The following is a 26,052-nucleotide window of genomic DNA, read 5'->3' as shown; positions in this document are numbered from 1 at the left end:
AAAGGAGTTAGATGACAAAGGAGAGAGATGTCTTTTTAGGATACAATTCAAACTCAAAGGCCTATAAGATATACAATTCATAGTCAAAGAAGATTATTATAAACCGAAAAGTGACTTTTAATGAAAGAGGAATATGGGATTCCTCCTCAAAGTCTCTAAAGGATCCAATAGTATCTTCAATGATTACTAAGTGGAGAATGAACATAATACACTACCTAATGAGCCAAAAACATCCAAAGATACTAGATGTCACATAGATTACTAGTTAGACTGCAAGGTTGTGTTTTGGAAAACGATAATGAGCTAGTTACTTTTGAAGAAGCAATAGATGATGAAAATTGGAGAAAACCCATGGATGAAGAAATCAATGCAATAAAGAATAATAAAACATGGGATCTGAAAGAATTACCAATGGACAACAAACATATAGGAGTGACGTGGGTGTAAGAGGAAAATTATAAACCCAGTGGTGAGATTGATCGCTTTAAATAAGGTTGAAGGCAAAAGGATACAAAATAAACCAAGTATTGATTACTTTGAAGTATTTTTCCTGTTGCAAGGCTAGGTACAATCCAAATACTTATTTTTATCTTAGCTCAAAATAGTTAAAAAAATACATCAAATATATGTTAAGTCTTCATTTCTATATGGTAAGTTAGAAGACGTGTATGTTGATCAGCCTGTGGGATAAGTAGTGAAAGGAAAGAAAGATAAATTCTACATATTAAACAAAACATTACATGGCTTGAAACAGGCACCTATAGCTTGGTATGAGAAGATTGGTTCTTATCTGCGCAGAATGGTTTTCAGATATGTTTGTTTAAGTACATGTTGTATATTAAATTTTTCGAGCCTAGAGATGTTCTTATTCTCTACTTGTATGTTGATGATATGATTATTAGTAATAATTCAAGGATATATGCATAATTTAGGGAGGCTATGATAAGTTTACTAGTAAAAAAGTAAAAGTGTGTGTTTTCTCCTGCAAGGGAATAGGCACTCAGAGTCCTTAGTAGATATGTTACGATGCATGATGGTTAGGGCTTGCCCACGATGATGAAAAGCCATATATGGTGGTGTTTAGTGGTAGTTTAGAGGACTTGCTCATGTGAGGCGAGGACTCTGTACGTGAATGACATGCTTAGGTATAACCGTATATAGGGTGTGATATGTATGTTTTAAGATCTATCTCCCCTTCCCCTATGGGAAAGGTATTTATAGAGGCCTTTTAGGCCTAGAGTTTAGGAAACCCTTAGGGGTGGAAATAGTTCCCTCATGACTAGGGGAGATTGTTGAACTCATATTCTATAGGAAATTATGGAGAACTCTCTCTTTGCTGACTAATGTGGAAAACAATATTATAGATGTCATTAGTCCAATGGACAAGCCCCTTACTTTGTTTAGATATCGCCAAGACGACATCACTCTTAGGCAAGGACTCTGAAGCTGCCCTTGTTTAGGACTCTCACAAATATAAAACTACATAGTCCCTCAAGTATGAGGATTTGGTAAAAGGGATAAGTATTTTCAAGGCTTTTTTTGGTTGGCGAGGTATGCCCCTTAGTCTAGGGAGAGTCCCTTGGTTGAAGGTAACCTTCTTCATGAGAGGTGAGTCTCTCAGCTTTGGGCGAGTACCTTAGTTGAAGCTGACCTTACTTAATGAGAGGCGAGTCCCTCAACTTAGGGGTGAGTGTTCATTTCTATGAGAATGTCTCTTAGATATCTAGGTGGTAGGGGATATACCCAATTTCATTTTGATCAGACTAAGATTTCAAAACATCAATCACTCTTGAAAGCATGAGTGCCCGTGTGGGAAAAAGAGCATGGTGGAATTTAATGCATATCATGATGGAATTATTTGGGAAATTCAATTTAATCTCTTATGTTTACACGCGTCTTCTAAGTGTAGAAACTTTCCCGCTTCTCGTGGTAGTTACCCTATTTGGTGGATGTATGACTTGCACTTTTGGGTTTCCCCTACATTGTTTCGGGAAAACCCTTTTCTTTTCTTCTTCTTTCCTAATTATCTTTTTCCAAAAAAAAACATACCAATCTAGGGTAACAGTGGGGAAAGTAAAGAACCCACGCTTTTTTATAGGGTAAAAATATCTCATTTCCTATTTTTCTACCAAAGGTAACAATAGGAAAGAAAGCTAAACTTATTCACGTTCAAGACATTGTGTCCTTGTATTCTATTATGGATACAATCAACAGGTTTCATCATCGTAGTAGGTTTTCCAGCATAGGACGCGAGGAGGATGTGATATAGAACCTTGTTCAGGGCTAGAGAGGGCCAACATGGATGCCTCAAACGGGTCGTCTTCCACCTATTTTAAATTCACCTTCCCATTATTCACGAGCTGGGGGTTTTAATTCCATTCACTTCTTTCGAAGCAGAATTTTTTATGGCTATTAACATCTCCCTCTCACTGATTACCCCAAACATGTAGGGTTTACTCTGGGATTTTCAAATAGTCTTTTGCAGTTTGGGCGTGTCCCTAGATGTGAGGGTATTCATTTCCTTCTTTAGGACGGAGATTCTTTCCAACAACGGTTGGGTGATGTTGCACCCTTTTTCGGGTGGATGTCTGCTATCTTCGCAAACCCTTATGAAGATTGTAAGGACAAGTCCATGCGAATGAAAGGGAGAGGCAATGCTTCTCCGGTCACTATAGGGGCGAGGGGTGACCCTATTTTCACTTTATCATGGACTTCGTATCTGCGGATTACCCAAAGGGTGGATCCAAGTGTTTTTTCCCCCTTGATCATGAAGTAATCCATATTTTGAGATGTTTCCTTTCTATGGAATCCCGTACCCTCATTAATTGAGACCGTGAAGACAACGATGGGGTAGATGCATACTTAGGTATGAAAGAATACCCTTTTAAATTTGATCATATACTTATTACTTTGTATCTTCTTACATAATTTTTCTCTATAGGGTACATGGCGGAGACCCACCCCCCTTTATGAGAGAAGAGACTTCTTGGTGAGATACATATGGCACATCAATGAATGAGTATTCCCCTTCCCCTCCCCTAGAATGTAGCTATTGACGGAGGGGAGAGTTAGTGTGAAACCTCCCGAGCTGGCGGGGTCCATCCTTCTAAGATTCCACGGCAGGAAGAAGGCAACTCCGGGCCATCAGAGAGTTGCGAGGTTGTAGAAGGGGAGGAGAAAATAGGGGATGAATATGTCCCTCCTGAACCTTATTTATGGAACAATATGTCCTTTAAACTTATGGAGTTTTATGATTGCTATTTTTCCTTACCGAATAATCTTCCCGATGGAGTTTTCTGATTTCCATTTCTACTAGGCTATCTAATCTGCTGGAAGTTCAACTTTTGAGATGCCTTCTAGTGGAGAAAGCTCAAAGGGAGAAACATTCTCACATTATCCAATGATTGCATTCCAAGGTGAACCATGCAAATAGTAGTTCTCATAACGGTGGGAAGGCAATAATATTTTTTAAGAGAAAACAAGATGTTGTGAAGGAAGTTACCAAGGAAATGGCCACTAAGGATATCACTGAGTTTGAAGAGGTAGGGCGTTTGGGGAAATTGCTTAAGAGGGCTCATAGTGCCCTGGATATTTTGGAGGATATAGTCTCGCTATTCAAAGATGAAGTTGTGGAGAACTTTTTCCATCAGTTTAAGAGGGAGAGAAGATAAGTCACCTTCCTTTATCTTGATATGGATTTAAGCCTGATGGATCCCTTTCTGGTGGTTTGGGTCGATCAACTAGTGGACGATGAATACTTCTTAGTGCTTCGACCTTTTTGCTATTATTCTTCGCCTTTTTTTTGTAATTACAATGAACATCGACGCTCCTTGGGGCACTTTTAATTCTATTATTCTCTTTCGTATCTATTTTTATATGAGCAATCCTATAGCCCTTGGATGATGGCGTATACTATCATCGTTCCTCTTCCAATAATTTGACTACTTTTTAAGAATCACAAGGGAACTTAACGTTTTATCCATCTAGGGATTTGGAGTTTTTATCCCCTATGTGGGAAGAAAGGGAATCACTTAAGGATCTAAAGATTTAATCACCTCAATGTGTGGTAAAGACCTCACTTAATGATATAGCGATTTGATCACCTCTATGGGCAACAAGGATCCCACTTGAGAATCGATCGGTTTGATCACCTCTATGGGAGAAAAGTATCCAACTTAAGTATCCATAAACTTAATCTCCTTTATGGGCAACTAGGACCATACTTAAGGGTCCAGTGATTTGACCACCTCTAGGGGCAGAAAGGATCTCACTTAGGGCTCCTTCATCTTGATCGCCTCTCAGGGAAATCTTATCTTGAGCTTTTAGGTTTCCTGCAAAGAAAGAAATAACCAACAAACATGGATTCTCTAATAAACTGAGGTACCTCATTAAAAATATTATCCCAATGAAACTTGTTGAGGGAAAAGAGTGCATCCCATGAAATAACTTGTCCTCACAATCAGCACATATGCAATACTCGCCTATAATATTAACAACAAATTATCTAAAGAGTAAAAAAGAAAATAAATAAACGTCAGCTATGAATATGTCTCTAGAGGGTATCCATTTTGGATCTTTAATCTTAGATCTCCTTAGTGGTTAGAGGGGGAGCCTCCTCACCCTTGCAGGTTTCTTCTGGTGGCTTTATTCCTAACCCACTTTCATGGCTTTCACGCATAGAGTGCCGACCCTTTTCAACTTAAGTATCTCTACATAACATTTCCTAAAAATCTCTTGATATATTTAGATAACTCCAACTCGCCCATTTGAGAGTGGGTTCTTCATGCATACATACATAGTGGACAAGACGACACCCATCTGGTTAAAAGTTGGTCACCCTATACTTGTACATGTTCTCCAGAGAACCCGACTAGCAAACCTTTGAAGGGTTTCAAGTATTTTGGGGTGAGGCGAAGTCTTTCAAACGCCTCATAATACATAATGTCTACAGAACTCCCCTGGTCTATAAGGACTCTTTTAATCTCTCATTCGTCTCATTTAACGCTAATGACAATGGGGTCATCATTTTGAGGGTGCATGCTAGTTGCATCTTCCTCAGAGAAGGAGATCATGGATTATGGAGTCGGGGTTTCTCATTCGACCTCGGCTTTTGGGAGGTCTTCAATATACATGATTTGATGAGCATACCTTCTATCGATGAAGCTAGTCTACCCGCCCCGACAAATCCTCCTGCTATGGGGTTGAGCGTGTGGTGCACAAATTTACAAGCCTCACCCTGGGATACCTCTTTTTTTTTCCTGAGGAATCCTACGTCATCTCACCCTTGTGAGTTAGACTTGTCTGACACATGGGAAGAGTCTCCCTTCACATATTTCTTGAGGTGTCTCTCTTGGATTAGTCTCTCGATTTACTTCTTAAGTTAGTAACAATCTTCAGTGTGGTGTCCCTTTACTTTATGGAACTTACATCATCTTCCTGGTTTAGGACCCATTACGTCCGCCTTTAAAGTGAGCGTCGTAGGAATATTGTGAAGGTGAAGAACCTCACACCAAATCTTCCCACAACGAGTGTTCATAGGAGTGAAGTTATCTGTCATCTTGACTACTCTTTTGAACGTTGTCTTGTCTGGTGTGATTATTATTTCTTTGGTGGTGTAAACCTTTGACATTGGAAACACGTTCATTGACATCACTCGCCTCTTTTTCGGTGTTTCTCTCCTCGCCTTTTATGTAACATTATGCTCTAGTGACCACTTCTGCCAACTAAACTATTGGCTTCTGGGCAAGAGACTCAATGAAGTGTCTCACATTGATTTAATTTTAGACCCCCCACCCCCTACACACACACCACCACAAACATTTATTAGTTTGGTGGGACGACCATGATGATGGATTCATTAAAATGGACGAGGTAGTCCCTCAAGGCTTTGATGGACCTTGTCGTATATTGAACAGGCTGGTGGTGGACATTTTTTGTGAAGACTAGTGGCGAATTGGTGCACAAGTATCTTTATTAGGTCCTGGTAGTTGGAGATGGACGCATGAGATAGACCCATATACCATCGTAGGGAGGCGTCCCTGAAAATTGTGATATTCAAAATTCCTGATCTATTTATAAAAGTTTTTATAACTTAAAACACTTATATTAATTTTGATAAACACATAGAGATAAGAGAACGTAAATATAGAAAGAAAATGAAGATAAAAAGAGATAAACAACAAAAATAATAACATAAAAAATAAAGAGAAAAATGATTTAAATAATGTATTTAGAGATTTATACATGTTCGACCTAGTCACATTACCTATTTTTTTTCAAATTTTTTCTCTAAAGAGTTTCACTAAAATACACTTGAGTTTTTTACATGATTTTTCACGAAACTAGGATTTTACCCTTAATCAAAACAAACTGAAAGTACAAATGATTATTCCTACGTAACATATAGATCCACATTTTCTATTGCTGGAGCATAATATATCTCAGTATAGATGAAAAGAATCTTACAAGTAATACATAAAAAAAAAGTCATACAAAATATATTGTGATAACAATTCAGGTATTGCAAAATTAAGCAACCCTTTGTTTTCGTATGCATTAAGAAATACTAGATAATTTAGCTATTAAGATTACTTAGAAACCAAGCAAACTTAATCATCAAAAACTCTAGAATTTTGCCTATAAAAAAACTCATGCATTATAGTTGTATCAACTCAAGTGAATGAAATTGAGTATTAAAGAAATTTGTCTAAGAACTTCCTCTTTCTCTCTCTTGTGATGGTTGAATATATACGTCCCAATTAACATCAGATTTATTGATAATGTTTTTAGTTATTGATTGCAAAGAAGGAAATCGATAAAATGATACAGCAAATATTTAAGAGTATTATAGAGAAAGAATGAATACTGATATTATAAGTATTCAAACTTATTGATAGCATATGTTGTGTAATAAAATAACTAAAAAGACAACATATAAAAAGAAATGGAAAAATATATAATTCGGAAACATGAATATAATTGGGAAACATGAGTTTGATATTTTTTTTCCTCATCTATTATATCATTTTAGTAAATTTAATTATATAAAAGTGAAACTTTTTTTATTAATTTATTTTTAAAATACTTTTCTTAATATGGTAAAGTTTGTATGAAATTTTATATTAATATAAGTACCAAACCAAAGAAATTTAAATTTAAATTTGATTGAATATATGTCTTTAATCTAATAAATCATTATTATATTATTTTTATATTAATTTATTTTTAAAATAAATTTATATAAAATAAATTAAGAGGAGGTGGTAAACCCATTGACATCATTCGGGAGACCGGTCCAGGACCAAGTCTCGTATTGAATATTCATAAAACGATATTTTTTGGTTTTTGTGTGATGATGGTAAACTTCGTGGTGAGTTGTTTCCTTCATACATTGGGAGATCGATGTTAGAAATGAAGTTGCTTGGATGTGCAGTTAGTCGAGCTGAAGACTTTATTGAGGGGTCGTCTATGAAGAGAATGACCAAGGTTGTTGAGCTCATGCATCTTTCGTCACAACTCAGGGATCCTTGGAGTGAGCTTCTTCTATTTTGTTCTTGCATGAGTATCGCCAAACTCTTTTTTGGCCTTAGAATGTGTCAACCTAATCATATGCAGAAAGAAGCTATTTAGTTTAATAAAGAGTTATGAAACGCGGTTGAAGACATCGTGGTTGATAGAGGTCCTTTTTTCGGGGATCTTCAATGGAGGGTGGCTTCTTTACCTATTAGAGTTGGAGAGTTGGGTTTGTACTCGGAAGTAGAGGCAGCCTCATACACGTTCGTGACTTCTAGGGCTCAGCCTTGGGTGTTACAAGAACATATATTGAGAGGCAATGGGGTATACGGTATGAACCTTGATTTCGACCGAGTTTTGGATGGTCTTAGCAATGTGATTCCAGATTTTGACCTTAGCGATTTTACTAGAAAGGACATTGTCCCTCCTAAAGCACAACACGTTTTGGCGAATGCCTTTTTTAGTAAAAGTGTTTAGGACATGGAAGTAAAGTTTGACATGACCACAAGACAGAAAGCTATTTTTGATTTTTTGCAAGCAGCACATGCTCAAGATTTTCTCCTTGCTATCCCTATTGAGTCTTTAGGCCAACATATGTAGAGTATCAAACCATCCTTAAATACCGACTTGTGATTCCCTCATTTTCGTTGGTGAGGTTTGCCCTATTTTCGAAAATGCGTGTTTAGATACATTTAGGGAACACGATATTCATTGCAAAGAGATTTCAGGATTCAAATACCGACATGACATTGTTAGAGATGTCTTATTTGATATATTTATGCGTGCATAGGTATCTGTAAAGAAAGAGGCACATGTAAATTTTTGACAGATACACGTGAGGGGAGATCGACTCATAGGCCAACAAATGTTTTGGTGTATGGATTGCCAGGAGGAAAATATGCATGTGTAGACTTGATCGGGGTTTCCCCACTAGTGGTACTAAGGACTGAAGGTTTTTTTTATGGGACAAACATCTCTAAAATCCACTTCAAGTAAAGTATAGGTGTTATCTTTTCTACTTAACTATTTGTTTAAAGTAGAGGAAGTCTCTTGCTAGTTTTCTTGAGCAAAGGAAGTCTCTTGCATGTGTGCTTGAGTAGTGAAGTCTATTTCAGGTGTTATTGAGCATAAGTCTCTTGTAGGATTGCTTGAGCGGAAGTCTCTTTCTGGATTGATATGACACTTGTAATCACGATTGATTATAATGGAAATCTCTTGTTGAGACAAGGGGATCATACTACTCTCAGTTGAAGAGAGGAACCAAGATAAATCTTTGTGTGTTGCTTTACTTATTGTTTCTGATACATAATCTTTCCGCAACCATTATTAACTCTGACATCAGACTCTGGACTTTTTTTTTAATATTACGAAGTTGTTCTTTTCAGAAGCAAAACGTTTTTAACATACACAATTCAACCCTCGTCCCCCTTCTTGTGTATTTTTCTCACATTCAGTTGGCATCAGAGCATGGTCTGTACTATAACACTTAACAGTGGTGCAAAAAAGATCTTGAGAAAAATACAGCTTCCATCATGCCTGTTAGTTTTGAAGTAACTAGTCCTGTTAGTTCTTCTCGTGGGAATAATAACAATAATCAAAGTACATCTGGTCAAAATAACTATATTGCTAGATCACTAACATTCAATGGAGATTCTACTGAATTTGAATGGTGGAAGAGTAAGATGTACACTTATATCATTTGTTTGGATGATGAGTTATGCGATATCTTGGAATATGACATTGACATTCAAGTCAATGGTGTTGGTATGATTTCTGACAGAAAGTCTCTCACTCCTACTCAGAAAAGGATTTACATAAAACATCATAGAGTGAGAGGCATTCTTGTTGATGCTCACCTCATTATGTGTACATAAAGATTATTGATAAGCCTACTTCCAAAACTATCTTTAAACCTTTATGTGTTACCTATGAAGGTAATCAACAAGTTCAAGAAGCTAAAGCAAATCTTTTGGTTCAACAACATGAGCTTTTCAAAATGAAAGATGATGAGAACATTGAAACTATTTTCTTCATTGAACAAGAGCTACACTACTTTGGATCATGTCAAGAATATTCTTAGGAGTCTTCCTGCCAAATAAAGACCCAAAGTTACTGCTATTCAAGCGGTTGAAGACTTAAACACATTAAGTCTTGAAAGTAATGTTAGCAATCTCCAAAGCCGTGAGATGGATCTGGATGGAGATAAGCCTGTAAAGCAATTTAAAATATTGACTTTAAATTTAGTTAGGAGATTTGATAAATCTTCTCAGACTAAGGAGCATAAAAAAGCCACTTATGATGAAGCTTCTGATGAGGAATATGATAATGATGAAATGGTTTTCATCATTAAAAGATTTTAATACTTGGTCAAAAAGAATAATATATTCTTTGGTAGAAGTGGTGGCTTCAAAGGGTCTGGTTCTAGAAGTGATAAGGATGATCATAATGATTGCTTCAATCGTCAAAGGTCTGATCATTACATAGATGACTGTCCATATCTGCAGAAGGACAAAAGCAAAAAGGAAAGCTTTTAAAGGAACAACTTCAAAATCAAGTTCAAGAAAAGTCTCATGGAAACATGGTAAATACTTGACAATGAAGAAGAAGTTGATAAAGAAGAAGTCAATCTTTCTCTAATGGCTTCAACACTTTTAGATTTAGAATTTGAAGCTAGTCCTGACTCAGATTCAGAAGATACATAAGATATATTTTCTAAAATCTCTAAATCTATTTTAATTACTATGTGTCAAGATCTTATGGAAAGAGTCGGCAGAAATCCGCGGGTACGGGTTATATTGCCATACCTACTTTCAGGTGTGATTGAGCATAAGTCTCTTGCAGGATTGCTTGAGTGGAAGTCTCTTTTTGAATTGATTGAGCAGCTGTAATCAGGATTGATTATAATGGAAATATCTTGTTGAGGCAAGGGGATTGTACTACTCTAAGTTGAGGAGAGGAACTAGGATAAATCTTTGTGTGTTGCTTTACTTATTATTTCCGATACATAATCTTTTTGCAACCATTATCAACTCTGACATTAGACTATGAACTTTATTCAAATTCTGAAGTTGTTCTTTTCAGAAGAGAAACTTTTTTAACCTACACAATTCAACCCCTTACCCCCTTCTTGTGTATTTTTCTCACCTTCACAATGGTTCTAAGCTTGAATATACCATCAATCACATTGAAGAAGATCTCAACCAAAGAGCTCGCGAAGATTGTAAGAGGAAGGTTTTATGTCAAAATTGTTGGTGCACAAGAAGGAAGAAGATGAAGATGGAAGAGAAAGAAGAGAGATAAGTTGTAACTAACTTTTCTATTAAGAATGATTACACTAAATTCTTGTAACAACTGAAAACTCAGCTTTTCTTATATACACACATTCAAGCTAAATGAAATTTAAATGCACACCAAATTAAATCTAGCTTAAATGTAATTGGATTACACCTTAATACCATCCCTTAATCCATATTCAAGACTGAAATCAACAACACCAATTCCAGCCCTCAATTGAATAAAATGTTTAAGCTTGACAGCTTTGGTTAGAACATCTACCAGGTGCTTCTGAGTGTTATAGTGAACAACTTAAAGCACCCAATTTTGAACCTGGTTTCTCATAAAATAAAATTTCGTGTTAACGTGCTTGCTTCTTCCATGCAGCACTGGATTCTTGGCAAGGCTTATAGCTGATTTTTTTGTCAATCATCAAACTTCGTGGGCCTGCTCACCTTGATCTTTAGATCTTGTGGCAAGTTCGGAATCCACACATCTTGACAAGCAGACAGAACACCTATAATGTACTCAACTTCATAGATTTACAATGCAACCACTAGTTGCTTCTTGGAGCACCAAGAAATGGGAACTCCCAGATACTTAAATAAATATCAAGAAGTATTTCTTCTATTAACTCTGTCTTCACACAAATCAGGGTCTGAATAACACATCAACTCTGAATTAAGTTTAACACTAGAAGAGAACAAAACTCCTTCAGGGTCCCCTTAATATACCTCAGTATCCTGACAACAGCTTGGTAATGTGACCACTTTGGTTTGTTCATAAAATTACTCATCATTCCAACTGCATAACAGAAATCAAGTCTGGTATTACATAGATATCTCAATGATCCCACCAACTGTTTAAAAGTTGTGATAACATGAAACTATATCACATTTTTGGACTCGATTTAATTAAATTATATTATTATTTGATTCGATTTATTTTATATTATTCGATATTACTTGGTATTTTCCTTCTATTTATTTCAGGTAACATTATTTGAAGCATATGTGAAAAAAGAAAGAAAAGGGGGTGCAAAAAGAGGATTCTCTAGGAAAAGCGTTCCACTAAAGCCCAACCCACAACTACAAGGAGAAGCAATGAAGCGCTGTGACGACCGCCACACATGGTGTGACGAGCGTCACGCCCCTCTGCTTAGTGTTACGAGCGTAACACATGGTGTGACGGACGTCACACCCCCACTCCAATTTTTTTGGCTTTGACGCGTAACAGAAGCTCGTTCTCTCCTATTCTTCCTCTAACTCGTTGACACGCTAGAAAACCTACTGAAGGAACTTTTGGGAAACGGTTACTAAATGGATGAATATAAATAGACCTTAAGTGGTGCCCTGCCGGAGACACACTTTTTTTTTCTCCGTGCAAGCTTTTACAGCAATATATTTTCCAGCATTCTACTTTCTTAGCATTTTTTTATTTCCTTTTCTTTTCTAGTTAATTTCCAAAGCATTGAATTTATTTTCTTTCACACTAGTTTCTACACCGGAAACTATTGTGTAGTTTGTACTGGATCTAACCTTACGTTAGGTCATAGTATTTTATTCCTTCGTTTTTATTTTTCTGTTTGATCGAAGATTGTGAAGAACAAATCCAACCGGTTTGTGGCGGAGTGTTCAAGCATCGAAGTTAGGGAACAACCAAGATTTCTATTAATTTTACAGGTTCATTAATTTATTGTTTTAATTTATATATGCTCTGTACTGCTGTTTATCAATAGTGTTTGTCTGATATGGCTGTATTTAGGCATAATAATTGTTTAGACCTGTTTAGCATGTCTGACTAATTAATTTAGATATCGGTATGTAAAGTAAGCGGAATAAAGGAATCAAAACTGAGTTGGTTTAAATTTATTTAAAAATATAGTCACTCTTTTCATGGTCTCAATTTACAGAGTTAATACCAAAGTTTTTGTACGAGAGTAAAAGACATAAAGAAGTTAAAATCAATAGAACGACGGTTTGAGCTTTTAACTGGACAGTGTAAATTGGACATTAACTTTAAATCAGGGCGAAAGCAATTTTTAGAGTTAATTTAATTCTAATCATTTTCAAAAAGTATTTTTAAGGATTAAATGTGAGGACGAGAGTTAAGCATTTAAGTTTAATCATATAATCTAAGTCAACAGAGCGAGAGTTTGAGACGAGGGTGTTTAAACGGTTAGTATTTTAATAAAAAGAGTTTCTATAGATTCTATTGTTTTCAAAAAGTGATTTTAGATTTAACTAAATAGTGAGAGCGTACGTTAATATAAAGTCATAGTCTGATTCAACAGAGCGAGAGTTTGAGAAAAGACTTTTAATCAATAGTGTCTACTGAGAAGACTTATTTTAAAACTAAGAAACCAACGAAGATTTGATTCCCTAATTACGACGAACTACATACCGATATCCAAATTTATTTGATATTTAATCTAGATCCGATTTTAGTTTTATTTTTCCCCCTAATCATCAAAGTATCATCCACCTTAGCTTTACGAAGTAACCTTAGAAAAACGGTATATCGATTCATTAAGTCCCTGTGGGATCGATATCTTTTAAAACTACGCGATTAGACTGTGCACTTGCAGTTAATACCCCAATAGACTCATAAAGTCGCGATCACGTTTTTGGCGCCGTTGCCGGGGACTTTTATTTAGTCGATATCGTAACTCTTCTGTTACGCTGTAGAGACTAAGGCATTTTTTATTATTTTTCCTTCTTTTTTGTTGATTTGTATGCCACACACTCGCTCACAAGGCGAACCGTACTACTTACGAATCAACGACGTTGAACGATATCTCCGAGTCTTACGACGAATTCGGGAGTATCATGCTGCAAATAATCTTCCTCCAATCGAAATTCTTGATCTTAAAAATCTCCTTCCTTCGCCGATACCCGAGATGGCAGAACCAGCTCGTGCTCTTCGAGATTACGCCGCTCCATCGCAAGATGAGCCGCATTCGAGTATTGCTCCACCCGCAATCGAAGCAAACAACTTTGAACTTAAACCTTCGCTGTTGCAGGCAGTGCAACAAAATCAATTCTCTGGAAATCCTACCAAGGATCCAAACCTTCATTTATTCGTATTTGTCCAATACGATGATACTGTTAAAGCTAATGGTGTCACTTCAGAGGCAATTCGACTTCGTCTCTTTCCTTTCTCGTTAAGAGATAAAGCTAGAAGATGGCTTCAGTCTCTTCCTTCCAACTCAGTCACCACATGGAATGAGTTGAAGAAAGTCTTTCTTGCCCGATATTTTCCTCCAAGCAAAACAGCTATGTTAAGAGCCCAGATAAATGGATTTAAGCAGAAAGATAACGAGTCTCTTTTCGAAGCTTGGGAAAGATACAAAGACATGATGAGACTTTCTCCACACCATGGTTTAGAGGACTGGTTAGTAATTCATACCTTTTATAATGGTCTCTTGTACAACACAAGGTTAACAATAGACGCCGCCGCCGGTGGTGCGCTTATGGATAAACCTTACGCTGACGCTTATCAACTTATTGAGAGCATGGCCCAAAACCATTATCAGTGGGGAAACGACCGAACAATGGTAGAAAAACCTCAAACAAAAGGAGGTATTTACGAGATAAGTAGCCTTGATCATGTTAATGCAAAAGTGGATGCTCTTGCCCACAAAATTGAAAGTTTAAATGTATCACCTCCAGCCACCGTGGTTGCCGTAACTCAAAATTGTGAAGTCTGTGGAATCCAAGGTCACACTCCTACAGATTGTCAACTCCTAACAGGAATCCAAGCAGAGCAAGTGAACTATGCTCAAGGAAATCCCTACTCGCATACCTATAACTCAAACTGGAAGAACCATCCTAATTTTTCATATAAGAGTAATAATGATTTATACGCACCAGGTCAAGCTCCCAGTCAAGCCCCAGCTATACCTCCCGGATATCAAAAGTCGACCCCATCTACGTCTAACAATAACGTTCCTAGGAAATCCAACTTGGAAATCATGATGGAGAACTTCATAACTTCTCAACAGCAAACGAATAAAGATTTCTTAAACCAGAATGTACACACTACCGAACAGATTAAACAACTAGAAAGTAAAGTAGATGCCCTGGCTACCCATAACAAAATGCTGGAAACACAAATCTCGCAAGTAGCTCAACAACAAGCGCCTACTGCTGCCCCAACTGGTACATTTCCTGGACAGCCTCAACCTAACCCGAAAAGCCACGCTCATGCAATTATATTAAGAAGTGGAACAGAGGTAGAAGGACCGTCTGAACCAAGGATTGAGAACCAAAACTCTAAAAAGTCAACTGAGGAAGAAAGTAAACCTAAGGAAAAGGAAGAGAGTAATAAGGAAACCGTAGAAAATAAAGAACCTTATGTACCTCCTCCGCCTTACAAACCACCTATCCCTTATCCTCAAAGGCTAATTAAATCCAAAGACGCGGGCCAATTTAAAAAATTTGTTGACCTACTGAAACAATTAAACGTCACCATTCCTTTTACAGAAGCTATTACACAGATGCCCTCATATGCTAAGTTCTTAAAAGAAATTATTTCTAATAAAAGGAAACTTGAAGATAGCGAAATCGTTACACTCACTGCTGAGTGCAGCGCGATAATCCAAAATATGCCTCCTAAACTTAAAGATCCTGGTAGTTTCTCTATACCCTGTCACATAGGAAAATTTGTCATAGACAAAGCTCTATGCGATTTAGGAGCCGGTATCAGTGTTATGCCCTTGTCCATATGCAAGAGACTTGAAATGGGAGAATTAAGACCAACTAAAATGTCTGTGCAATTAGCAGATCATTCCGTTAGATATCCCGTAGGAATTCTTGAAAACGTTCCCGTGCGCATAGGTCAATTCTACATTCCCACCGATTTTATAATTATGGACATAAGAGAAGATGAAGTTACCCCCATTATATTGGGAAGACCCTTCTTAGCAACCGTCGATGCTATCATAGACGTAAAACGAGGACGACTCACTTTCGAAGTAGGAGAAGAGAAAATTGAGTTCATTCTTTCCAAATTTTTGAAAGCACCTGCAATAGATGACACATGTTACTCCATGGATATCATTGATGAATGCATAAAAGAAACAAAATTAGAAAAAGACAAATTGTCTGACTATCGTGTAGAAGACAGACTGAACCAATGTTTAGCAATAACATCGGATCCTACGCAATGCCTTAAGAAACCAACCCTCGACCTGAAAACACTTCCCAAAATTCTGAGATATGAATTCCTAGATTCAGAACTTGAACGACCAGTGATAGTCAATGCAGACCTAGGAAAACTCGAAACCGAAAAACTCCTACATATCTTAAGAAAATATCCAACCGCACTAGGATACAACATCACCGATCTTAAAGGGATAAGTCCTTCTATTTGTATGCACCGCATCATTCTAGAAGAAGACTGTAAAACTTCTAGGGAACATCAGAGGAGACTAAACCCGATCCTGAGTGAGGTAGTGAAGAAGGAAGTAACGAAGTTATTAGAGGCAGGTATCATATATCCTATATCTGATAGCAAATGGGTTAGCCCTGTACACGTAGTACCAAAGAAAGGGGGTATAACCGTGATCAAAAATGAAAAAGGAGAAACTATAACCAAATGAATCGAATCGGGATGGAGAATGTGCATTGACTATAGGAAGCTAAACAAAGCAACCTGAAAAGATCATTTTCCTTTACCATTCATAGACCAGATGTTAGAACGATTAGCCAAGCATTCTTATTTCTGCTATCTGGACGGTTACTCAGGCTTCTTTCAAATACCAATTCATCCTGATGACCAAGAAAAGACAACGTTCACGTGTCCTTTTGGTACCTTCGCTTATCGACGAATGTCGTTTGGCTTGTGCAATTCTCCTGCAACCTTCCAAAGGTGCATGATGGCAATATTCTCCGATTTTCTCGAAAACATCATGGAATTCTTTATGGATGACTTTTCCGTATGCGGGCAAAGTTTCGAAGAATGTCTTGAAAACCTAGAAAGAGTTCTAGAACGATGTGTAAAAGTAAACCTAGTACTTAATTGGGAAAAATGTCACTTTATGGTACAAGAAGGAATTGTTTTAGGACACATCATATCAAATAGAGGAATTGAAGTAGACAAAGCCAAAATAGAAGTAATCGAAAACCTTCAACCTCTGAAAACTGTGAGAGAAGTACGAAGCTTCTTAGGACATGCCGGTTTCTACCGACGATTCATTAAAGATCTCTCTAAAATAACTAAACCTTTAACCGGAATATTAATGAAATACGCTGAATTCACCTTTGACAATAAATGTTTAGAAGCATTTCAAACACTTAAACAAGCATTGATCTCCGAGCCTATAATGCAGACTCCGGATTGGAATGAACCATTCGAAATAATGTGTGACGCAAGTGACTACACCGTAGGCGCTGTTTTAGGACAACGAAAGGATAAAAAACTTCACGTCATATATTATGCAAGCAGAACCCTAGATGAAGCGCAAATGAATTACGTCACGACCGAGAAAGAACTTTTAGCAGTAGTATTTGCACTAGATAAATTTCGTTCTTACTTGGTCGGAGCTAAAATAATCGTTTACACTGACCATGCTGCCATTAAGTACCTCTTAACAAAAAAAAGACGTTAAACCTAGACTCCTAAGGTGGATCTTGTTGCTACAAGAATTTGATTTGAAAATCAAAGATAAAAAAGGAACTGAAAACGTAGTAGCAAATCACCTCTCTAGACTTGAAAACCTGGAACCGGAAAGAACATCGATCAACGATGACTTCTCGTACGATAAACTTATAGCTAATTTGGAAGAAAATAGAGCTGATGAACAGGTAGAGACCACCTTGGTTGTATGCGTTACACCATGGTACGCTGATTTTGTCAATTATTTAGCCGCCGGAGTGGTTCCACTTGATTTATCCTACCAACAAAAGAAACGATTCTTCCATGACATAAAACATTATTACTGGGATGACCCTTTACTTTTCAAAAGAGGCCCCGATGGTATTTTCCGTTGCTGTATACCTGAAGAAGAGATAGAAAGTATAATCCAACATTGTTATTCCGCTCCTTATGGTGGACACGCAAGTACATCCAAGACCTGCTCTAAAATCCTACAAGCCAGGCTTTATTGGCCAAACATATGGAAGGATGTGCATGTTGCTGTCAAGAAATGTGATAGGTGTCAACGCACAGGAAACATATATAGACGTGACGAGATGCCACAAAAGGGCATTTTGGAAGTAGAAATTTTCGACGTGTGGGGAATAGATTTCATGGGACCTTTCCCACCTTCTTTCGGTAACAAGTACATACTCGTAGCGGTTGACTACGTATCAAAATGGATTGAAGTTATAGCTTCTCCAACAAACGACACACGAGTAGTAACTAGACTCTTTAAGAATATAATCTTTCCAAGATTTGGTGTCCCAAGAATAGTCGTCAGTGATGGTAGATCGCATTTCATATCTAAGATACTCGAAAAATTATTGTTTAAGTATGGTGTAAAACATCGAGTAGCGACACCTTACCATCCGCAAACCAGTGGACAAGTGGAAGTGTCTAACAGAGAAATTAAACAGATATTGGAAAAAACAGTCGCCACCTCAAGGAAAGACTAGTCATCAAAATTACCCGAAGCTTTATGGGCATATCAAACCGCTTACAAAACTCCCATAGGAACAACCCCATTTAGGCTTATTTATGGTAAATATTGCCACCTCCCAGTAGAGTTAGAACATAAGGCCTATTGGGCTATTAAAAATTTAAATGTAAACTATAAGGCCGCCGATGAAAAGCGAATTCTTGATATAAATGAATTAGAGGAACTTAGACAAGACGCATACGAAAATGCCAGAATCTACAAGGAAAGAACGAAAAAATGGCATGATAAACGCATATCAAGGAAAACTTTCAAACAAGGCGATGTAGTCCTATTGTTTAACTCTAGACTTAAGTTATTCCCAGGAAAACTACGCTCTAGATAGTCAGGCCCTTTCCAAGTCACTAATGTCTTTCCTAGTGGGGCTGTGGAAATTAAGGGAAAATCTATTGAAGCATTTATCGTAAACGGGCAGCGTCTGAAACATTATCACTATGATGAAAACAATGAAGACTCGCGAGTCCTGCACTTAGACGTATTGTCTCCTAAATTTATAGATTAACATTTAATAGTTTTATGTCGAGCTTGCGACATTAAACAAAGCGCTTCGTGGGAGACAACCCACAAATTTTTCCTATTTTTTCTTTTCTTTGATTATTCTTTTGATTTTATTCAGTATTCATTCTTCATTTAATTTATTTTATAAAACTTTTCTTCTTTTCTTCTTTCGGCATCTGGCCAAATCCTGACTAAATTCTTGTTTTTCTTTTCCTTGAGCATATTTATTTATTTTTCCTTTCTTTTCGCTTTTCTTTAAAACATTGGGGACAATGTTTCATTTAAGTGTGGGGGGGAAAAACTTTGTTTCCGTTATGATTATTTCTCTTTCAACATTCCTCTTTCAAGTATGTTATTTCCCATTCATTGTTATTTCCCTTTTATTAACTTATAAAAAAAATATATATAATATATTTATTTTAAGTCGAGTCCCTAGTGTGAAAAATCTTTATTATCCACTCCCCTCAATTTTCTTGAGCCATAACAAAAATTTAACACACTCGATAAGTATAAAGGTTGCTTATTTTATAAACCTTGAGTGAAATTAAGACAAAATTATTACCGCCCCAACGCTCTAAAAACCTCAACATGTTAGATCAGGCTAAGTACCTATTATACCAATTCCTTGAACTTTTAGTTTTATAGTAACCCCGAGTAGTTTATACGAGAAGTCGGCACCATCTTAATAGCAAACTACATGGAGAGCCGATGATTAAAGATTTAATCCAAAGGTTAGGTGATCCTTACCCGATCATTTAATCCAAAACAATATATATTAAAAATCAGGAAATGCACTAATTAAGTTAGGTGATCCTTACCCGATCATTTAATCCAAAGGTTGCGGACCCTACAAAAACATTGTATGAACGATCCATTGTGAGTTGGTTCAGCGGTTTCTGGTGCTGAACTTGGTAGGGCGGACTACGATCCGATCCCCCACAATTTGCAATGGACTAAATAACGAAGTTATCCAACTTATGTACCAGAACTTCTAGCTAAAAGGGGATCAGAATCGCTAACCGGTTACTCCACTATGTGCGCGAAAAGATAAAGGGGTTAATATGATTTTGCAAGAATGAAAACGGATGAAATAAGAGTAAACTAACTAGGATAGCTATAATAGCGTGGCTCGAACTGGTTTGCATAAGGTGGGGTTATCTGATGTTGTAACGGTAGTTGTTGATGTTAAGATTAAGCTCAGGTTATTTCTAAACGAGATTTACTTTCAACCTATTACGAATTGATGTGTGTTTAGAAATTTCATCTGGCTAATATTTTAAAACGACTTCTATATTGTATCTTGCTTGAGGACAAGCAAAAGTCTAAGTATGGGGGAGTTTGATAACATGAAACTATATCACATTTTTGGACTCGATTTAATTAAATAATATTATTATTTGATTCGATTTATTTTATATTATTCGATATTACTTGGTATTTTCCTTCTATTTATTTTAGGTAACATTATTTAAAGTATATGTGAAAAAAGAAAGAAAATGGGGTGCAAAAAGAGGATTCTCTAGGAAAAGCGTTCCACTAAAGCCCAGCCCACAACTACAAGGAGAAGCGCTGAAGCGCTGTGACGACCGCCACACATGGTGTGACGAGCGTCACGCCCCTCTGCTTAGTGTTACGAGCGTAACACATGGTGTGGCGGACGTCACACCCCCACTCCTATTTTTTTGGCTTTGACGCGTAACAGAAGCACGTTCTCTCCTATTCTTCCTCTGACTCGTTGACACGCTAGAAAACCTACTGAAGGAACTTTTGGGAAACGGTTACTAAATGGATGAATATAAATAGACCTTATGTGGTTCCCTGCCGGAGACACACTTTTTTTTTTCGCCGTGCAAGCTTTTACAGCAATATATTTTCCAGCATTCTACTTTCTTAGCATTTTTTTATTTCCTTTTCTTTTCTAGTTAATTTCCAAAGCATTGAATTTATTTTCTTTCACACTAGTTTCTACACCGGAAACTATTGTGTAGTTTGTACTGGATCTAACCTTACGTTAGGTCATAGTATTTTATTCCTTCGTTTTTATTTTTCTGTTTGATCGAAGATTGTGAAGAACAAATCCAACCGGTTTGTGGTGGAGTGTTCAAGCATCGAAGTTAGGGAACAACCAAGATTTCTATTAATTTTACAGGTTCATTAATTTATTGTTTTAATTTATATATGCTCTGTACTGCTGTTTATCAATATTGTTTGTCTGATATGGCTGTATTTAGGCATAATAATTGTTTAGGCCTGTTTAGCATGTCCGGCTAATTAATTTAGATATCGGTATGTAAAGTAAGCGGAATAAAGGAATCAAAACTGAGTTGGTTTAAATTTATTTAAAAATATAGTCACTCTTTTTATGGTCTCAATTTACAGAGTTAATACCAAAGTTTTTGTACGAGAGTAAAAGACATAAAGAAGTTAAAATCAATAGAACGACGGTTTGAGCTTTTAACTGGACAGTGTAAATTGGACATTAACTTTAAACCAGGGCGAAAGCAATTTTTAGAGTTAATTTAATTCTAATCATTTTCAAAAAGTATTTTTAAGGATTAAATGTGAGGACGAGAGTTAAGCATTTAAGTTTAATCATATAATCTAAGTCAACAGAGCGAGAGTTTGAGACGAGGGTGTTTAAACGGTTAGTATTTTAATAAAAAGAGTTTCTATAGATTCTATTATTTTCAAAAAGTGATTTTAGATTTAACTAAATTGTGAGAGCGTACGTTAATATAAAGTCATAGTCTGATTCAACAGAGCGAGAGTTTGAGAAAAGACTTTTAATCAATAGTGTCTACTGAGAAGACTTATTTTAAAACTAAGAAACCAACGAAGATTTGATTCCCTAATTACGAAGAACTACATACCGATATCCGCGTTATTTGATATTTAATCTAGATCCGATTTTAGTTTTATTTTTCCCCCTAATCAAGTTGTAGCATCTACATCATCACCCTTAACATCAAAATCTAACTCGTGATTTATTTCAGCAGGTGTGATTGCAGACTTGCAGTTCATCAGCTTAAATCTCTTTAGAAGTTCAAGTTCATACTTCAGCTGATGTAAGATTATATCCTTATATAAGTACATAATCTACATCATTAGAAAATATGTTATATTTCCTAGATCAGTCATCTCAAACTCATTCATCATCACCTTCTTGAATTTAGCTATCTCATATGAATAGCTCCATGCTAGCAATATGTCATTAACATAGAGACACGCTATTTACCTTGAAAATCGATAAACAACCATTGATCTTCCAAATTTCTAAATTTGGTTACTTGCAGGATTGATCAGATTGATCCTAGGACATGTGCTAATTGTTTTGAAAATGAGTTTTGATAATAACAAACACTCCAATAATAAGCGTAAATTAGAGTTTGAAAACTAATAAAAAGGGTTGATATGAATGAGAGAAATTGTAAAGGACTTGTAATGATAAACAATTGACAAAAGTAAATTTTGAAAGCAAGGAAATCTTAAGACTGTAAATGACAAAGTAAAAGAAAAGTCTTTGGAATGAAGAAGTAAAGAAGTATATTTCTGGGAGAAAAAAAGTAAAGATAAATTTGTATTGCTTTGAAGTAACTAACAATGGTGTAAAAAAACATACATTCTGTGATTTACGATTCTTCTCCACACGAGTACTTGGTAAATTTACAGGTTTTTGTACATACTTTGACAGACACTTTTATCACACTAAGATTTTATGTTTATATTGGATCGAGATAACCGTTTCTGATGGTTCTTCAATCACGTCGAGACACATGGTGCCTTGCATGTAAGCAATTATCTACTATGCTCCACGTGTACTCTCAACGGTTTCTAATAAGGAAGAAGTTCCCTCCCTTATTTGAATTTTGAATCTTTGATCGAAAATCATTTTCAACTATTTTTTAAGAGATCTTTTTGGATTCTCAACTGCATGCTGATCCTTATCAACCTTGCCTAGTCGAATCACCCCCAGCTGGTCGAATACCACCTCCTAGTCAAAAATAGATATACATATGATTTCCTTTTTTGGTAATTCTTAATGGGCGTCGAAAATATGAGCTAACAAATTGCCCCATAAAAATGTTATTTTTGACACTTATGAGAAAAAGACATTTTTTGAGACCTTGTTTCGACGCCTTAATAACTCTGACATCACGTCCCAATGTTAGCAAAAAAATTCAGTTTCTCCAACTTGTCTGGTGACGTCAGAGTCATCATTATCTTTTTCCTACCCACGTCCTTTCATCCCACAACCTAATCTTTTCACTCATCACGTTTCCTAGACTCTAGTAAATCATGGGTTGCAACATTAATTGACATCTCCATCACACTGCCTAAGGAAGACATGTGTCCCACTAACTTGTCAACCATTAATACTGATTTGAAATGCTCCTCCTTCCAAGCGTGCCTATAAAACTCACCAACTTACCCATTTCACATTTTTACGCCTTCTGAATTTCCAAATACTCTAGCTTTTCTTTCTTCAAACATTCTTCAACTAAACTCAGATTTCCTTCAAGCTCTAACAATGGAAACCTCAAGCAAAGCTCTTAAGGGAACAAGTGTATCTGTCAAAACCACCACCAACAGGACAAAAGCTCCAAAGAAGATCTCCGAACTTCCTCCATTTGCCATGTTGTGTGCTCCACTCGCGGTTGGCAACCGACAATATATACTAGAGCCCTAAACAGAAGAACATCGTAGAATTTACGCTTCTCAGGTACTCATTCCTGTCTCTATTTCTGGAAAGAACTATGCATTATCTGGAGCCTTAGCTGATTTAGATGCTGATTCTAGTAAGCTTAGAGGATTCGTTCCTTGTTACCACAAATGTAAACCCATAGGGAAAGCTAGAAACCCCAGAACTGAAACCACCTCCACCGAAAACCCTAAGGTTGGTGATATTATAGATCTAAGATTTATGAATAATGGTTTCAGAGCTTTCCGTGCTACTCCCACCTTTAAAGATCCTACTGATTATCTCAATTGGTTAACTAAAGTAGAGAAATCTAAGGCCCAAGCTTGGAAAGATATATGAATTTATGACCTGATTATGTTGTCGAAGCTGAATTTAGAGTACAACACTCCTATGTTGATTTCTTCATTGTACTTCTGGGACAATACAAATTACACTTTCCACCTTCCTTGTGGTATGGCCATGCCAACCCTTTTCAACATAGCCTCCATCATAGGGATGAAGCCTACTGGACACACTTATGATCCCGATATTGACTCTATGGACACCATCGCCTTTTCGACCACTAGAGCAGCGTACTTGACACACATTGCTCATTACCATGATAAAGATATTGACATTGTCTCCAACGTGGGGCATATAGCCTTTTTAGCCCTGTGGTTGTCCCACTCCTTTTTTTGTTCGAAATCCCTACAAGTTGCCAAGAAATACCTCACTTTGGCGAACCAACTACACTTGGAGCACGATATCTGCCTAAGCGAGATGATCTTGGAAAGTCTTTACGAATCCTTGAGCTATGGAGTGGCTCAGCTGAAGAATTTGGGGGACAAAGGGAACCTTCTCTTGTCTGGCCCTTTTTGGCTATTGCAACTTTGGCTAAATGCCACTTTCGAGGCCAGCTTGCCGAACAAAGGCCTCGTCGATGAAGATGCTGAGGAGATCAAAAACAGAAGGGTCGAAGGCACAAGGCTAGCTCAGCTGACTCCAAATGATGAAGGACAAGCCCTCTAACCGACTTTCATGGGATGTATAATACTGTTTTCTAAGCGCCATGCTTTCACTTCGAGCATGGCCTCATTTGCCTTCAGGAAGCATGGTCCCAAGTGGTTTACCAGGACCTTCATATCTCCATCCAAGAAACAAGAGACAAAATATTTGCTGATTTGGGAAGCCTTTTTTACCCCTAGGATTCTAACCCTTCGACTCAACCCTTCGAAGGTTCAGGTTACTTTGATAACATATCAACTTAACCTTGTCGCTCGACAGTTTGGGTTAGTTCAGGTCCTTCCAAAGTTCCTATATGACAAGAAGGATAGTCTCATTCTCCATAATGCAGTCCATAACGAAGCTACTGCCCTTAAACAAATAGCCAAATATACTGGCAGAACCCAACTTACTCCATTCAACTTCGAGCCCAACTTCCTCTGCAGTCGAGAGTTTGGGAAATGGTGGACTAAGTATTACGTCGAAGAATTATATGATGTCACCACTTTCATTCAACTATTTGATAAAGATTTTCTTCCTGTGTAGGAAAATACCAGAAAAGGTACTTATACGCTTATAAAAGAAATCCAAGCATTTCAAAACTACTTTGAAACTTCCTATAGGCTTGATGATCTTAGTTGAACCATCCGCGAAGCAGCTGTCACGCTTAAAGAAATTTTTTCAAAGAAAATGGAAAACCTAAAGATTCCTTCATACGTTCCTCATGAGAAAAGCTATGAAATGGCTCTTGAATTGTTTCCCCTAAAGTTTCCTCCACTACCTAATGCTGACTTCGGAGTGGCCCTTGCCCCTCTATTTCCAGATTGGTTTATTTATGGAGATTCCATTAAAATACTTCGACAACAATCTCAGAAAAAATCTCAGCGGGTGGTTGCGACTAAGCATACTCTAGACAATTTCAAAGGGCATCTTCATATATGGATCGAGGATGTCCGAATCGAATTGTACATATATGAAGGTGTGACGTAGGAGGTTTCCCTCAAAGTAAACTCCCTTTTTAAGCCATTTACTCTTAGCTAACACTAACTGTTTTATGTTGTTTTCATTTAGCTATCAAGGTTCCACCTAAAAAACCCACCACTAAGAGACCAGTCGAGTCGAAGACTGAAGGAGGCAGTAAGCCTGTAAAGGTATCCTTTTGCTTTCTTGTTTCTTTTGTTTTTGTTGTGTTTTAATGATTCTAATATTCCCATTCTTAAATCAGGTTGCTCGAAAACCTCCAGTAAGCCCCCTAAAAATCCAAAAATCTAGTGATATCCCCGTCATAATAGAATCTGATGAAGAGGATTTGTCGTTGGTTCTCGACCTAATTTCTAGGAAGAGAAAGCAACATCCAAAGGCCTCTGATGCTTCAGACCAGCCTCCAACCAAACTTCCAAGGAAAAGGCTTGCCGCACTTGTTATCCAAGAGCCTACTCCTGAAGAAATAGCG

At 37.0% G+C, this 26,052-nt stretch overlaps 1 non-coding gene across 1 annotated transcript; it reads right to left on the bottom strand.

Annotated features, from left to right (window-relative positions):
* Positions 1–14,062: 14,062 nt before the first annotated feature.
* On the bottom strand, positions 14,063–14,169 carry LOC127134160 (small nucleolar RNA R71). Its single transcript, XR_007807919.1, has one exon. It is a non-coding gene; the product is annotated as a small nucleolar RNA R71 (small nucleolar RNA).
* Between the last annotated feature and the right edge of the window lie 11,883 nt (positions 14,170–26,052).

Source organism: Lathyrus oleraceus, chromosome 3, assembly GCF_024323335.1.
Source record: "Lathyrus oleraceus cultivar Zhongwan6 chromosome 3, CAAS_Psat_ZW6_1.0, whole genome shotgun sequence".
Classification (NCBI taxonomy): Eukaryota; Viridiplantae; Streptophyta; class Magnoliopsida; order Fabales; family Fabaceae; genus Lathyrus; species Lathyrus oleraceus.
Note: the sequence above shows the minus strand (reverse complement) of the source record. Positions and strands in the feature narration are given on the sequence as shown.